Below are 17,736 nucleotides of genomic sequence, written 5' to 3' on the forward strand. Positions count from 1 at the left end.
GCACTGAAATTGAAACTGTGATTAAAAATCTTCCAACAAGCAAAAGCCCAGGACCAGATGGCTTCACAGGCGAATTCTATCAAACATTTAGAGAAGAGCTAACACCTATCCTTCTCAGACTCTTCCAAAATATAGCAGAGGGAGGAACACTCCCCAACTCATTCTACGAGGCCACCATCACCCTGATACCAAAACCAGACAAGGATGTCACAAAGAAAGAAAACTACAGGCCAATATCACTGATGAACATAGATGCAAAGATCCTCAACAAAATACTAGCAGACAGAATCCAACAGCACATTAAACGGATCATACACCATGATCAAGTGGGGTTTATTCCAGGTATGCAAGGATTCTTCAATATATGCAAATCAATCAACGTGATACACCATATTAACAAATTGAAGGAGAAAAACCATATGATCATCTCAATAGATGTAGAGAAAGCTTTTGACAAAATTCAACACCCATTTATGATAAAAACCCTGCAGAAAGTAGGCATAGAGGGAACTTTCCTCAACATAATAAAGGCCATATATGACAAACCCACAGCCAACATCGTCCTCAATGGTGAAAAACTGAAAGCATTTCCACTAAGATCAGGAACAAGACAAGGTTGCCCACTCTCACCACTCTTATTCAACATAGTTTTGGAAGTTTTAGCCACAGCAATCAGAGAGAAAAGGAAATAAAAGGAATCCAAATTGGAAAAGAAGTAAAGCTGTCACTGTTTGCAGGTGACATGATCCTATACATAGAGAACCCTAAAGATGCTACCAGAAAACTACTAGAGCTAATCAATGAATTTGGTAAAGTGGCAGGATACAAAATTAATGCACAGAAATCTCTGGCATTCCTATATACTAATGATGAAAAATCTGAAAGTGAAATCAAGAAAACACTCCCATTTACCATTGCAACAAAAAGAATAAAATATCTAGGAATAAACCTACCTAAGGAGACAAAAGACCTGTATGTAGAAAATTATAAGACACTGATGAAAGAAATTAAAGATGATACAAATAGATGGAGAGATATACCATGTTCTTGGATTGGAAGAATCAACATTGTGAAAATGACTCTACTACCCAAAGCAATCTATAGATTCAATGCAATCCCTATCAAACTACCACTGGCATTTTTCACAGAACTAGAACAAAAAATTTTGCAATTTGTATGGAAACACAAAAGACCCCGAATAGCCAAAGCAATCTTGAGAACAAAAGAAGGAACTGGAGGAATCAGGCTCCCTGACTTCAGACTATACTACAAAGCTACAGTTATCAAGACGGTATGGTACTGGCACAAAACCAGAAAGATAGATCAATGGAACAGGATAGAAAGCCCAGAGATAAACCCACACACATATGGTCACCTTATCTTTCACAAAGGAGGCAGGAATGTACAGTGGAGAAAGGACAGCCTCTTCAATGAGTGGTGCTGGGAAAACTGGACAGGTACATGTAAAAGTATGAGATTAGATCACTCCCTAAACACCATACACAAAAATAAGCTCAAAATGGATTAAAGACCTAAATGTAAGGCCAGAAACTATCAAACTCTTAGAGGAAAACATAGGCAGAACACTCTATGACATAAATCACAGCAAGATCCTTTCTGACCCACCTCCTAGAGTAATGGAAATAAAAACAAAAATAAACAAATGGGACCTAATGAAACTTCAAAGCTTTTGCGCAGCAAAGGAAACCATAAACAAGACCAAAAGACAACCCTCAGAATGGGAGAAAATATTTGCAAATGAAGCAACCGACAAAGGATTAATCTCCAAAATTTACAAGCAGCTCATGCAGCTCAATAACAAGAAAACAAACAACCCAATCCAAAAATGGGCAGAAGACCTAAATAGACATTTCTCCAAAGAAGACATACAGACTGCCAACAAACACATGAAAGAATGCTCAACATCATTAATCATTAGAGAAATGCAAATCAAAACTACAATGAGATATCATCTCACACCAGTCAGAATGGCCATCATCAAAAAATCTAGAAACAATAAATGCTGGAGAGGGTGTGGAGAAAAGGGAACACTCTTGCACTGCTGGTGGGAATGTGAATTGGTTCAGCCACTATGGAGAACAGTATGGAGGTTCCTTAAAAAACTACAAATAGAACTACCATATGACCCAGCAATCCCACTACTGGGCATATACCCTGAGAAAACCAAAATTCAAAAAGAGTCATGTACCAAAATGTTCATTGCAGCTCTATTTACAATAGCCCGGAGATGGAAACAACCTAAGTGCCCATCATCGGATGAATGGATAAAGAAGATGTGGCACATATATACAATGGAATAATACTCAGCCATAAAAAGAAACGAAATTGAGCTATTTGTAATGAGGTGGATAGACCTAGAGTCTGTCATACAGAGTGAAGTAAGTCAGAAAGAGAGAGACAAATACCGTATGCTAACACATATATATGGAATTTAAGAAAAAAAAATGTCATGAAAAACCTAGGGGTGAAACAGGAATAAAGACACAGACTTACTAGAGAATGGACTTGAGGCTATGGGGCGGGGGAAGGGTAAACGGTGACAAAGCGAGAAAGAGGCATGGACATATATACACTACCAAACGTAAGGTAGATAGCTAGTGGGAAGCAGCCACATAGCACAGGGAGATCAGCTCGGTGCTTTGTGACCGCCTGGAGGGGTGGGATAGGGAGGGTGGGAGGGAGGGAGACGCAAGCGGGAAGAGATATGGGAACATATGTGTATATATAACTGATTCATTTTGTTGTGAAGCTGAAACTAACATACCATTGTAAAGCAATTATACTCCAATAAAGATGTTAAAAAAATAATTTGTTCCTTTTTGTTGCTCGGTAGTATTCTATCATCAGATTTTATCACAATTTGTTTCAACATTCATCCACTGAAAGACATTTGAGTAGTTGCCAGTTTTTGGCTATTATAAATAAAACTGCTATGAACATTTATGTGTAAGTTTCTGTGGGAACTTAATTAAGTTTTTGTTTCTTTTGGATAAATGCTCAAGAGTACAATTACTGCGTTGTAGGGTGAATCTACTTTTCGGATTAAAAGAGACTGTCAAGCTGTTGATCAGAGTGGCTAAACCATTTTATTTTCCCACCAGTGATGTGATATAATTTTTCTATGTACTCGCCAGCATTTGATGTTGTCACTATACTTTAATTTTAGTTACTCTCTGACATCTCATTATGGTCTTAATTTGCATTTCCCTAATGGCTAATGATGCTGAGCATCTTTTCATGTGCTCCTTTGCCGTGTGTATATTCTCTTCCATGAAATGTCTGTTCCTGTCTTCTGCCTATTTTCTAGTTGGATTTTTTTAAGTTGTTTGGAGAGTTCTTTGTATGTTATAGATACAAGTCATTTGTCTCATATGGGATTTTCAAATATGTTTTCCTACTGTGTAATTTGAGTTTTCATCCACTTAAAAGGATCTTCTATGAAGCATTTTTAACTCATTTTGATGAGATCCAATTTATCAGTTTTTGCCTTTATTGATCATACTTTTGGTGTCAAGTCTAAGAATTATTCCCCTTGTTCTAGATGCCAAACATTTTCTCCTATTTTTTTTCTAAAAATGCCCTGCTTTTACATTTAAGATTATGATCCACTTTGATTTAATTTTTGTGTAAGGTGTGGAGGTTAAGGTTCATTTTTTGTTTGTTTTTCTCGAGGGATGTCCAACTGTTTCAGTACCATTTTTTGAAAAGTCTATTCTTCCTTGATAGCTTTTGCACTGCTGTCAAAAACAAGTTATATGTATTTATGTCAGTCTATTTCTGGGTTCTCTATTCCATTCCATTGATCTATGTATCTACCCTCCATCATTACTGCAAAATCTTGAAATTGGGTAGATTAATTCCTCCCATTTTCATCTTCCTTTACAAGTTGTTTTAGCTATTCTTCAGCCTCTTCTTACCATATAAATCTTAGAATAAGCTTGTCTATATCCACAGAAACCTTGAGGGCATTTTAAGAGTAATTGTGTTAAGCCTCTTAACTTGGGGAGAATTGACATCTTTACCATGTTGTGTTTTCTAATCCATGAACAAGGTATGTCTCCCTATTTGTTTGGGACTTAAAAATTTTTCTTCATCAGCATTTTGTAATTTTCAGTATAGAGGTCCTATAAATGTCTTATTGGGCTTATATTTAGGTATTTATTTAGGTCAGTTGTAAATGGCATCACATATTTTTATTTAAGCTTCTACACATTTGTTATTAATATATAATTTGATAAAATTGTGGTGATCTTGTACTCTAAATCATTTACAAACTAATATTATTTCTCAAGCTTTTTGTGGATTCCTTGGTATTTTCTCCATTTAGATTATCATCTCATCTTCAGATACAGACAGTTTTACTTTTCCTTATTCAGTATAATAGGATATATTACTATTCAACATTCAGTAGGATATGTTCCTTCCTATGCAACGTAGTAGGAATAGTCCTTTTATCTTTTAAATAAACTTTTTAAAAATTTAACTTTTAAATTTATGTATTTATTTATTTTTGCTTTATTTTCTTACTAGACCCTCCAGTGATATATTTAATAAAAGTGGTGAGAGCAGATATCGGTGCCTTGTTTCTGATCTTACAGAGAAAGCATCCAGTCTTCCACAGTTAAATATCATGTCGGTATAGGTTGTTTGTAGATCATCTTTATGAGTTTCAGTGTGCTCCTTTTCTATTCCTAGTTTGCTTGGAGTTTTTTTTCTTCTTTTTTTAAAATCATGAATGGGATTGGATTTTGTCAAATGCTTTCTCTGCATTAATGGATAGGATCACATGACTTTTCCCCCTTAATCTATTGGATATGGTGGATTACACTGTTTAATTTTCAAATATTTAACCAACTTTGCATAACTGGAATAAATCCCACTTGGTCATGGTATATTATTCTTTTCATATATTTCTGGATTTAATTTGCTAATATTTGGCTGAGGGTTTTTCAGCCAATTTCATAAAAAATATTGGTCTGTAGGTTTCTTCTTTCTATACTATCCCTGTCTGGTTTTGGTATCAAGGTAATACTGGCTTCATAAAATTAATTAGAAACTGTTCCCTCTACTTCTATTTCTTATCAAATCATGTAAAATTGGTGTTAATTCTTTAAGTCTTGGGTAAAAGTGAAACATCTAAGCCTGAACATTTCTTTTGGGAGTTTTTAAATGAAAAACCAGTGTTTCTAATGGTTACAGGAAAATTGAGATTATCTATTTCATCTTGGCTGAGTTTTGGTAGTTTTGGGTGTAGAAACATTGGCCCATTTCATCTACATTTTTGAATTTAGAGTGTAGACTTGTTCATAGTAACTTGTCCCTCATTAACCTGCAGGATATGTCATGGTATCCCTGGTTGCATTTCTGATATCTGTGATTTGTGCCATCTCTCTGTTTATCTTTATCAGTCTTGCTAGATCTTTATTGGTTAGATTGCTTATTTCAAAGAACCAGCCTTTTGTTTCATTGATTTCCCCCCCTATTTTCCTGTTTTCAGTTTCATGGATTTCTGTTTCATCTTTATTATTTCCTTCTTTCTGCTTGTTTAGTGTTTTTTCCTCTTCCTTTTTTACTATTTTAATATAGAAAATTAGATTATTGCTTTGAAATATTTTCTTTCCCAATTTAGTGCTATAAACTTCCCTTTCAGCATTGCTTTCACTTCATTCCGCAAACTTTGATCTGTTATATCTCCATTTTCTTTTATTCTATGCATTTAAAAATTTTTTCCTTGATGCTGTCTTTTTTACCCATGAGTTATTTGGAAGTGTGATGTTTAGTTTTCATGTGATTGAAGGTTTTCCTGTTGTCTTTCTCTTATTGATTTCTAGTCTGATTCCATTATGGCTAGAGAACATACTCTCTATGATTTTAATTCTTTTAAATCTGCTAATGTTTTTTTATCGCCCAGTATATGGTATATGAGTGAATGTTCCATGGACACTTGAATATGTATTCTGCTCTTACTGAGTGTGTTCTTTAAATGTCAGTTATATCCTGTTGATTGATGATGTTTTCAGTTCTTCCATATCCTTGCTGATTTTTCTCTCTGGTAGTTGTATAAATTGCTGTGTTGAAGTCTCAAATAATAATTGTGGATTTAAAACTTTCTCCTTTTACCTTTTTCAGTGTTTGCTTCATGCATTTTGAAGTTCTGTTGTTTGGTGCACACACATTTAGTATCACTAGGTCATCTAGGTGGATTATTCCTGTTATCTTTATGTAATGACCCTCTTTGCCCCTAATAATTTCCTTTGCTCTGAAGTCTACTTTGTCTGATATTAATATAGCCATTCCTGCTTTTTCTGATTAATGTTCACATGATATATCATTTTCATCCTTTTACTTTGAACTACCTATATCATGATGTTTAAAGTAAGCTTCTTATAGACAGTATACAGTTGGATCATGCTTGCGATTTTTTAATCTACTCTTCCAATCTCTGTCTTTGACTTGGTTATTTAGATCATTTACCGTTAATGTAATTATTGCCATGTCAAAGATTTGGTCTACCATGTTATTTTTTGTTTTGTCTTTTACCTTAGTTTCTCAATCCTGTGTTTCCCTTAGTTTTCCTTCTTGTGGGTTACTTAAACATTTTTTAATAAGTCCATTTTAATTTAATTCATTTATAATCATTTGTGTATACTGTTTGTATAGTTTTCTTAGTGGTTGCTTTTGGCATTACAGTATACATATGTAACTTATCATAGCCTACTGGAATCAGCGTTTCATTACTTCAAGTGAAGTTTCAAAATTTTACTTCCATTTAGGTCTCTTAATATTCCCCAGTTTTAAAGTATGATTTTCTGTAGTATTTCCTTTCTCTACATTGAGAACCCCATCAGATGGTGTCATCATTTTTGCTTTGACCATCATATAGAATTTAAGAAACTCATGAGGCTAATGATAGTCTCTTATATTTACCCCATTTGTTTTCACCCATTCCATTGTTCCCCTTTTCTTTCTGAAGTTCCCAGTCTTCTGTTATTGTTTATGTTTTCATAACAGTAGGTGATATCTTGGATTTCCAGTGCAACTGGATATGAGTTTCAGGAAACACTGAGCCTGGCTCACTTAATGCTACTGAGTTGGAGGGTTTGTATACGTTGGGCCTGTTGGCACAGCAGATGCTAGCAGATTAGACTAATGTTGATGGGACTAGTGCCACAGGAGGATGGGTTCCCATTCAGGCTATGCTGCTGCTACAGTAGATCAAGTCCCCCTCTACCCCAAGTGTGGGGCAGTGACCTGCTGCTGTCACTGCTTTGTATTAGGCTCCTTTTGCCTCAGGTGTGTGGTGGGATCCCTTGGAAGCTGCTGCTGCTGCTGCTGTCAATCACAAGGTTAAATTCATTTCAGAAATACTTAAGTATAAATATATAGCCTGGCTCTTGTAGGACCTCTGTTTTTTTTTTATTGCTTTCATACAAATTATCCCAAATTTAGTGACTCAAAACAACGTAAATTTATTACCTTACAAGTCTGACATTGGTCTCAATTAAGTAAAAGTGTTGGCAGGATCAACAGATGAATGGATAAAGATGTGGCACATATATACAATGGAATATTACTCAGCCATAAAAAGAAATGAAATTGACTTATTTGTGAGGTGGATTGACCTAGAGACTGTCATACAGAGTGAAGTAAGTCAGAGAGAGAAAAACAAATACCATATGCTAACACATATATATGGAATCTAAAAAAACAAGAAAAAATGGTTATGAAGAACCTAGGGGCAGGGCAGGAATAAAGACGCAGCCATAGAGAGTGGACTTGAGGACACAGGGACGGGGAAGGGTAATCTGGGATGAAGTGAGAGAGTGGCATGGACATATATACACTACCAAATGTAAAATAGCTAGCTAGTGGGAAGCAGCCACAAAGCACAGGGAGATCAGCTCTGTGCTTTGTGTCCACCTAGATGTGTGGGATAGGGAAGGGAGGGTGGGAGGGAGATGCAAGAGGGAGGAGATATGGGGATATATGTATATGTATAGCTGATTCACTTTGTTATGAAGCAGAAACTAACACGCCATTGTAAAGCAATTATACGCCAATAAAGATGGTTAAAAAAGAAAAAAAAGTGTTGGCAGAGCTACATTCTTTTCTGGAGGCTCTTAGGGGTGTTTCTGTTCCCTGGACTTTATCCGCTTCCAGCGGTCACTTGTAGTCCTTGACTCAGAGTCCCCTTTCTCCACCTACAAACCCCAAAATGTTGCATCTCTCTGATTCTGCTTCTATTAGGACATCTCTCTCTTTCTCTTTCTACAGTTGGGAATGGTTTTCTGCTTTTAAGGACTCATGCAATTAGATTTGTTCCATGAGGTAATCCAGGATAATCTTTCTATCTCAAGGCCTATAACTTCAGTCATATCTGCAAAGTCCTCTTTACCATGTAAGGTAACATATTATTGGGTTCTAGGGATTAGGGTGAGGGCATTTTTAGGAGCCATTATGCTGCCTACCACACCCTTAACAAGTGACCTTGAGAAAATTACTGAGACTTTAAAGCCTTACTTTCCTCAAACATAAAATGGAAAGAAAGATAACTAGTTAATATCATGAAAGTGAAACAGTATATATGAAATCAACTAATTCAAAAAATAAGATTTCTTCTTTTTCTTTATGATTGGCATGATTCTCAGAGTTCAGTTACTTGAAGAGTTACTTTTTTTTAAACAGAACTAAGGAATTTCAGGGTTCAGGTGCTGTAAGATTGTCTGAATTATCTGAGTAACAATTAGCTAAGCACAGGTGTAAAGCATTTGATTTACTCCCTGGTGTCCTTTATCTTCTCATCCCACTAAATCCATATCCCTTGTCTAGCTCCAGCCAGTAGAGTCAGAGCTTGTTTTACTGTTTAACTAAAGTTCAATTTAAATTTGCTCTACCTCTCCAGATTCTCAGCCCTGGTTGCATATTATAGTCACCTGGGGAGATTTCAAGACCTACTTGATGCCAAAGTTTTACCTATCATGGATATTTGAGGAGGGACCTGGAATGAAATGCTCTAGCTTATGGTTTGGGGAGCCAAATCATAGTCTACACTGAGCCAAATCATTTGCGAGATCAGCTCTAAAAAGCAATTTATCTGTGGTGACTGATGCTCTTCCTTTGTCAGTATGCTTGTCCCTCTTTGGGGGAAAAGAAGAAGGGGAAAAAAACCCCAGCGGCTGGGCTCCCTGAATTATAACCTGATGCTGTGGAATTAGTGTTGGCTCAGAGCGCACATCTTCGGATACCCATTCTCTCTCCTGCTTCCTTGCATGAGCTTATATCCTTGGGCAGTTTTTCATCCACCACCCTCTTTTGCTTCTAATCTTAGCAAGTAAAGTCTCTCCTTAATGAAACAGCATTTCATGAGACTTACTGGGAGCATAGGTCTGTTCCAGACCTATCCTATGTTAGCTAAAACAGATATAAGTGATGTATTTTTGGCATTCATCCTTGTGGGTTGCAGAGAGAAGACAGAATTTTATCCTTTAGGTGTCATATGACTGGGCAAATGGGCTCATTCCCTCTACTGCCTACCATGTAAAATACTGAGGGTATTACCTCTAGAAGGTATCTTCTAGGTATCAAAATAGCTCAGATAAGTCATATTTCTCAGTAAAAGGTGACAAAACTATGGCTTAGGTGGTGAATTTTCCATGTCAATTTGTCTGGGCCACCATGCCCAGTTATTTGGTCAAATATTATTCTGGATATTTCTGTGATGGTGTTTTTGTGTTTTTAAAAATTTTTATGTTTTATTTATTTATATTTTTGGCTGCATTGGGTCTTCGTTGCTGCACATGGGCTTTCTCTATTTGCAGCAAGCGAGGGCTACTCTTTGTTGTGGTGTGCAGGCTTCTCATTGCGGTGGCTTCTCTTGTTGCAGAGCATGGGCGCTAGGTGCACGGGCTCAGTAGCTGTGGTGCATGGGCTTAGTTGCTCTATGGCATGTGAGATCTTCCCAGACCAGGGCTCAAACCCGTGTCCCCTGCATTGGCAGGCGGATTCTTAACCACTATGCCACCAGGGTGTTTTTGGATGAAATTCATAATTAAATTTGTGGTGGACTTTGAGTAAAGCAGATTATCCTCCATAATATGCATGGGCCTCATCCAATCAGGTGAAGCTCTTAATAAAGACTGACCTCCCTGTCGCAAAAAGGAATTCTGCCAGAAGACTTACAGAAATTGAACTGCAACTCTTCCGAGTCTCTAGACAGCCTAACCTGCAGATTTTGAATTTACCAAGCCTCTATTATTGTGTGAACCAATTGTTTAAAATCTCTCTCTCTTTCTCTATCTTTATATAGATATGGATATAGATCTAGGTATCAATATCGATATCTAGATCTATATCTGTCAGTATATATGGGCACATTGTATACACATGCTGTTGGTTCTGTTTTTCTGGAGAACCTTGACTAATACAGTGGCCCATATAAATAAAAGGATGAACCCAAGTTCACCCAGGTAGAAAGTAGTACAATGAGAACTGGAACTTAAGGCCTCATGACTCATTCAGCTGTGAACACTGACCCAGAACTGGCGTCCGCACACTCTGGCCCACTGATCAGATCTCGCTTGACTCCTGGTTTTGTACATAACGTTTTGCTTGAACCCAGCCGCACTCATTCATTAACGTATTGTGCATGGCTGTTTCTGTGCTACAGCAGCAGATGGGCAGTTGCAATGGAGACGTATGGTACAGAAAATCCAAAGTATTTACTATCTGACCCTTTACAAAGAAGATCTGCTGACCCCTGCTCTAGGATGCCATCTGATTTCTGATAGCACCGAGGAGAATAATTCATGCACATTGGGATAGATTGTTAATCTCATGTCCTCCTTAGGTCAAAGATCTCTTAAATGCTCACCCTTGCAATAGCCAGCTTGGGGAGCATTGTCTGAGGATGCAGAAATTTTTCTTGCCAGGTCTTTCCAATCCACACTGCTCCCTGACTATGGTTCTTAAAACCTTTTTTTTTTTTTAATTTTTATTGGAGTATAGTTGATTTACAGTGTTGTGTTAGTTTCAGGTGTACAGCACAGTTAATCAGTTATACATGTACATATATCCACTTTTTTTTTTTTCTTTTTTCAGTACGCGGGCCTCTCACTGTTGTGGCCTTTCACGTTGTGGAGCACAGGCTCCAGACGCGCAGGCTCAGCAGCCATGGCTCACGGGCCCAGCCGCTCCGCGGCATGTGGGATCTTCGCGGACCGGGGCACGAACCCGTGTCCCCTGCATCAGCAGGCGGACTCTCAACCACTGTGCCACCAGGGAAGCCCCACTTTTATTTTTTTTTTTGGAGTCTTTTCCAAATAGCCCATTACAGAGTACTGAGTGGAGTTCCCTGTGCTAATAAGAAGAGCAGGTTCTTACTAGTTATCTATTTTATGTATAGTAGTGTGTATATTTCAGTCCCAATCTCCCAATTTAGCCTCCCCGCCACAATCCCCTGGTAACCCTAAGTTTGTTTTCTACATCCGTGCCTCTACTTCTAAAACCTGTCTATTTTAACCAACTACCACTCATTGCTTACTGTCTCTGGCTTCATGTACTTGATAATAAATCTACTTCTTGTTCTATCCTGGATGACATGTTCCAAGGACTGAGATAATATCTTATTCTACATAATTTGTCCTTGATATTGTCTATCTTGGGGTCTTCATCTATGTCCCAAAGAAGACAGTCACTCTGTCTTCTAGTACTACTATTAATACCACATCTTATGGCATGAATTTGACCCAATGCACTGCACTATCCCTTTAGAAGCTGTACGCAACCTGTCACTGGGTTTTAGCACAGGGGTAGAACTCAGATTAGTGATCATATATAAACAAATCTACTTGACCAGAAACTTTTTGTCTCACCATTTATTACACAAGTAACTTCTGTCTTTGCATCTATGATGTAAATATTTTTAATCTCCTAAATTATCTGAAAAATTATTTAGAGCTTCCATTTCAGTAGGCATTGGAATTGCTGTGTTATGACTATTTCATTATTTTATTTCCAAGTGTTAAATTAGGCTTCAAGCTTTGGCCAAGAGTAGACAGGAAAGGGTTTCAAAGAAATGAAGAGTGGGAAAAACTTCTGATGCAAGGGAGACTTAATAAAGATTTGATTTTGAATCAATAATTTATAATAAAAGTTTGAGTTTGAATCAATAGTTTATGTCATTGCAAAATAGCTCCCTGGTAAAATTCCATTCTTTGGTAATCATTAAGTACAGAAATTAACAATCAAAATATGCAGTGACCTTCTTCATTTTCTAAAAACAAACCTATATCTAGATGAGAGGAGAATTCATCTCATAACTCAGGCTCTGGACTTACGACTCCAAGTTCTGTCTTCTTTCAACCATACCTGCTAAGTTTCTGTCTAACTTCTTGAGCATGAGGTAATGGTGTCAGCTTTCATCCCCTTCCTCAGTATATAGCTTGGTGAGTATGAGTAAGGGATCTAAAACTTGAGAACCTGGGTTCAAATCTTGACTCTAAAATTTACTTGTTGAGTACTCTTGAGCATGTTATCTGTTTTTGCCTCAGTTTTCTCATCTATAAAATAGAGATACCATTACTTCTCTCAGGGAGTTGCTATGAGGGTGAAAGAGAAAATTCATACAATGCAAGAATTTATCAGTTCTTGGAACACAATAAATACCGAAAAATAATGTTAGCCATTATCAAGGCCCCCTCATTTTATGGATAATATAGATTAGTTTATATAGGTCTAATATTTACATATGCATAAACATTTTGTACCTATGTGTGTGTATACGTTCTTCTTAGAAATTGAGCAGTCAACATTCACATCTAAAAATCTGTGCTCTGTGAAATGTAGATATCCTGTGTACACACACAGTGCTATAGTTATCTATTGCTACATAATAAAGAAGTCCAAACTTAGTGGTGAAATAAACAAAAATTTTAATATGTGCCCAGATTTTGTGGGTCAGCAATTCAAACAGTACACAGAGGAGATGGCTTGTCTCTACTCCATGACTGATATCTGAAACCTCAGCTCATGAGGATTCGGATGGCTGGAGCTGGAATCATCTAGATAATTTTAATTCACATGTCTGGCCCTTGGAGACTGGGCCCAACAAGGACTGTTGACTGGAGTGCCTATAGATGGCTGCCCAGGTGGCTTGGACTTCTCATACGTGGTAGTTAGGATTCAAGATAGAGTATCCCAAGAGAATGAGTGTCCAGGGTTGAAGCATTCCACGAGAATCATGCAAAAGCTGCATGACCTTTTATGACCTAGTCTTAGATGTTACATAGCATCACTTTCATTATATACTATTGCAGGCGTTGGAGACCTTTTTCCATAAAGTGTCAGACAGTCAATATTTTAGGCTTTACAAGCCATACAGTCTCTTTTGCAACTACTTAGCTCTGCTGCTGTGATGTGAAAACAGACACAAACAATACATATACTAAGGAACATGGCTGTGTTCCAATAAAGCTTCATTTTTATAAAAGCTGGTAGAGGCCTAGACTTGGCCCACCAGCCATAATTTACTGACCCCTGCTCTATTGTTTGAAGCCATGGAAAGCCTGCCTAAATTCAAGGGAAAACACCCACATCTGGATGCGAAGAATGGCAGTGAATCTGAGACCCTGTATTAAAACCACTACATATGGGATATTTATAAGAGGATCTGTCTGCATACCTTGTTTCTCCCATGTATGGTGGGTATGAGGTATTGGGACATCTTACATCTCTGTAAGCCTGGGTCAGGGTCAAAGTTGGAATCTGAACTCAATGACCTTGATTTCTGGAATAATCGGTAACTCTAATTATGATTTGCTTACACTCCTTACCCCAATAAATATACCACAAAAGATAGATTTCAAGTAAACAATTGCTTTATGGCAAATTTTTATCAAGTCTCCATTGACTGAATTATTCCATTTTGGTTGGAAAGCATGAGCTTTTTTCTTTCCTAAAGAGATCTGCAACTTTTCAGATGTGGCATTTCATTCTACTGAGAGGATGATGTAGGTTTTTATAAACGGAAAAAGCAGGGCAGGCTGAGTTCACTCAGATCGTACTAGTGCTTAAAGGAATAACCGAAACTGGAACACAGGCTTCCAGGTTTTCCTGTCCTGTGCTCTTTCCGGTAGGTGCCATTGTCTGCTGGGTCTGGCGGTAATAATTTCTGACCTTTACCTCTCTACGCTCTTGTGAAGTGGTTTGGGGCTTTGTTAGCTTTCTTATGAGTTTGTACTAAATTGTGTCCATAAAGTAGGCTGAATTCCTCAGGGAAGGATGATAGCTGTTACTGTGTTATTACTGCAAATGTTGTGTTGGTTACCTTTTTTTCTTTTCTTTTGTCCAGTTGTATCCTGAACTTAAAAGTTATATTATCCGAAATGAAAGATGTGCATCTGGTAGAAAAGACTAATTTAAGGGATGAAAATTCCTGATGATTGCTTCAGTCAACCCTTAATACACACTGAGCTTCATTAGTAAATAGACAACTCTCAGACCATTCCCTTGGAAGAGGTCGCATAATCAGGCTTTGTGTTGATTTCGCATTCTGTTCGGTAGAGACAGAACAAATTAGAATAATTAGCTGGTACAGGAAAGCACAATGAACTTTCTTCTGTTTTTGTGATGCATCCCATAATAAGGGTTGAAAATGAGACTGGAGGTAAGAACGTGAAACTCAGAAGAGCAAAGGAGAGAGGATATTGTTTCTTTGAAAATATTCTTTCAGTGTTGGCCCAGAAGAAATATGAAGCTGAGGAAATTTTTTTTTAATGATGATTTTTGTGTTGATGATGTGAGTGTGGAATTAGTAAGAATCAGGAAGCAAGCATCCTTTTCCACCAAGGACTTGGGAGCAAATGAAGCCATAAATACTCCCTGCTCTTGGAAACCCTTTTGGAGCAGTAATCAGAGAAGGGTAAAGGCAAAGCCTCAGGGCAGAGGTGTTCAGAGCAAAGGGATAGGAGGAGAACAAAAGGAGAGTGGATATGTTTAGAGCTGTCATTTTGAAATTTACCTGCTTCTGATTCAGTGCTGCTTTGCTGCTCTGTTGGTCCAGTGGAAATACTCAAAGCAGGAGCAGCCATATTTTAAAATAATAAGGTTAGAACAAATGACTTTAATCCAGGTCTCTTTAGCTCAAAAGCACAGAGGAGAGTGTGAGGAAAGAGTAAGGCCACAAGGAATTGTTCACTGGGTACCTTTTCCCCAAACCTCACTAACTGGGAGAAACTGACCACTGGATTATGTGCCTTGAAGGAAAGCAAATATGTTGAAAGCAAACAGTGTGGAGCTTGTTTAGAAAGCAAGCTGTATCATTTGGTCACCTGCTGATGATAATAGCATTGGCTGAGACCTGACCATTTACAATGAAGGCACTTCTGTAGGTAATAAGTTCCAGGAGGGCCCGAACTGAGTATGTCTGTTTCAGCATTTAGCATGGTCTAGCATCTGAGAGGCCGGTACATTATTGGCATATAGTAGACTTAAAAATGAATATTTGTGGATTGTCTGAATGAGTGGATGTGTGTGATTCATATCCTATTTGCAGGTCCTATGCCCTACAGTGGATTTTCAACGTCAGGTTGTGAAAGTATTTATGACGGGGTTTGGCATTGTTCCCTATCTAATGGATAAAGATTACACATGAAAGGACTTTACATTGACATCCCAACAGCCTCATAGGAATTACTTAACAAAAAAATAAAATTGGATTCTGTGTAATTTCTAATTTGTAAGCTGGCCAGAACACTGGTATTTCAGCCAGTCCTCTGGTAGTTCCGATGACGTCCCCATGATCACCCAGGCATAATCAGAATGGCTTTAGGATTTGGGAGCCAAAATGTTCCTCAGTATTTATGGCATTGCTAGTCCATTTAAGAAAATGGAGTATTGAAAAAATAGCTTCAGACACAATATGGCATTTTATGATTTAGCATGAAATCTGAGAAATATAGAGGTTATCGGAAGCCTGCAATGGTAAAGTTCCCTCTGCTATTGAAGTTATTGTCTTTAAACAAAGATTCTACATCAGTAATGCTATATATATATATATTTTTTATGATATTCAGGTTAATTTCCTATTCTCTCTAAGGAAGTAATTGGTTGGTTGGTATGGGAGATGGTGTGGCTTCCAAAGGTGAAAAGTATTATTTTGTTGTAATTTCCAGCTACCTAAGGATGGGAGAGGCCCAGGACACTGCCAGTATATTATGTGGAGCAGGTTATATTGTGGTTTATTTATGAACTTTTACATGTTTATTTTCTATGGAAGTTTGTGTGCTCCTTTTTGAGTTTTGGTAGATAAGTGTTTTGTAACTTTGGAATACTTGGAGTTTATATATATATATAAAACATATATATATATATAAAACATATATATATATAAAAAACATATATATATATATATATATATATATATATATATATATATAAATGTAGTAGTTAAAGCCGTGGAGAGTGTACTAGTCTACCTAGGTTCAAATTTTGGCTTTACCCTATGACTTCCCTGTGGCTTCCTCTGCTCACCTATTCAAAAGGAGGATAATAAGACTGCTGTGGTGAGTTACATACTAAGTGCTATTTAAGAATTTGCTATAATGATCATGTATACTCGAAGGCAAGGAACTTGCCCCTTGATCGTCTCTGTATTCCTAGTGCTTAAGAATTCCTAGTGCTTTCCTAGTGCATTGTCTTAGGATAGAGATAGCTCAGTACAGTTCTTCTCACTATAAAGTACTGTTACGTTGAAAGTCTTTGCTTGTGTACTAATAATCTATGACATATCTGCTGAGGACAAAGAAAGGAATAGTTTTAAAACTGCAATGGATAACAAAAGATTGTATGATGTAACGCCTTTATTATGTAATTATAAAACTAACAAATGATCATGGTAGAAAATTTGAAAAACTCCTAGACAAAAGAGAGATCAACAAAATTTGGAGTAACTTTCAGAGTGTAGAGCTGTCCATGAATATTAGTGCTTTCATATTTTCCAGGACTTTCAGTAGACTCTGCTTCTTAAGAGTCTATTCATGATATTTTACTTTAATGATGTTTTCATCATGGGGACACACACACACACACAGAAATCTGTTAAAAAAAAAGAAAGACATGTAAATCACTGATGTTTCAGATAGCCACATGAAATAAAGTGAGAAAGGTCAACAAGCTGAAAGGATGTGGAGTAGCATCTCCTTAATTGCTTACATAATTCTGATAATTACCTCTTTGTGGATAAAGTAATTAATGGGGAATCTAATTTAAGAAAAAGATATGAACTGCAAGCCTTCTCGAAGCCAAGTATTTCTTTCCACAAAAGGTTACTTTCCACGGCCATTCTTCCTTATTACCCGACAGGGAAAGAGTATTGTATGGCAAAGGATCTTCCTGAAGGAGGGTGCTTCCCACACTGATTGTCATAAATGACTTCGGAATTACTGTTGCTGTATTACCAAAATCTTAAACTAGGGTATTTTTGACAAATTTGGTCCTTAGTTAATTTTTAGAGCTACAAACTGTCAGATGGCTCTGAAATAACAATTGTCTGGCTATTCTTCAGGGTGATCACAATATGGAAATGACCTTGAGGTATCACTAAAAAGCAGGAAGGTGTGAGTCTTCCTTTGGTTCCAGAGTGAAATGCGAGTTGGAGTTGGAGTTGGAAAAGAGGCCCACAAACAAGTGATAGGGAAGGAAATGTGAGGTCATCAGTGA

At 37.3% G+C, this 17,736-nt stretch overlaps 1 long non-coding RNA gene and 1 pseudogene across 1 annotated transcript; one reads left to right on the forward strand and one right to left on the reverse strand.

The window, feature by feature from the left end:
• LOC125963844 (UDP-N-acetylglucosamine--peptide N-acetylglucosaminyltransferase 110 kDa subunit-like) overlaps positions 1-17,736 on the forward strand; it is a 232,997-nt pseudogene that overhangs the window by 23,373 nt on the left and 191,888 nt on the right.
• Positions 13,878-15,090, reverse strand: LOC125963868 (uncharacterized). Its single transcript, XR_007476292.1, has 2 exons — positions 15,038-15,090; positions 13,878-14,569 (listed from the first exon to the last, which is right to left on the reverse strand). It is a non-coding gene; the product is annotated as an uncharacterized LOC125963868 (long non-coding RNA).

Source organism: Orcinus orca, chromosome 3 (genome assembly GCF_937001465.1).
Source record: "Orcinus orca chromosome 3, mOrcOrc1.1, whole genome shotgun sequence".
Lineage (NCBI taxonomy): Eukaryota > Metazoa > Chordata > Mammalia > Artiodactyla > Delphinidae > Orcinus > Orcinus orca.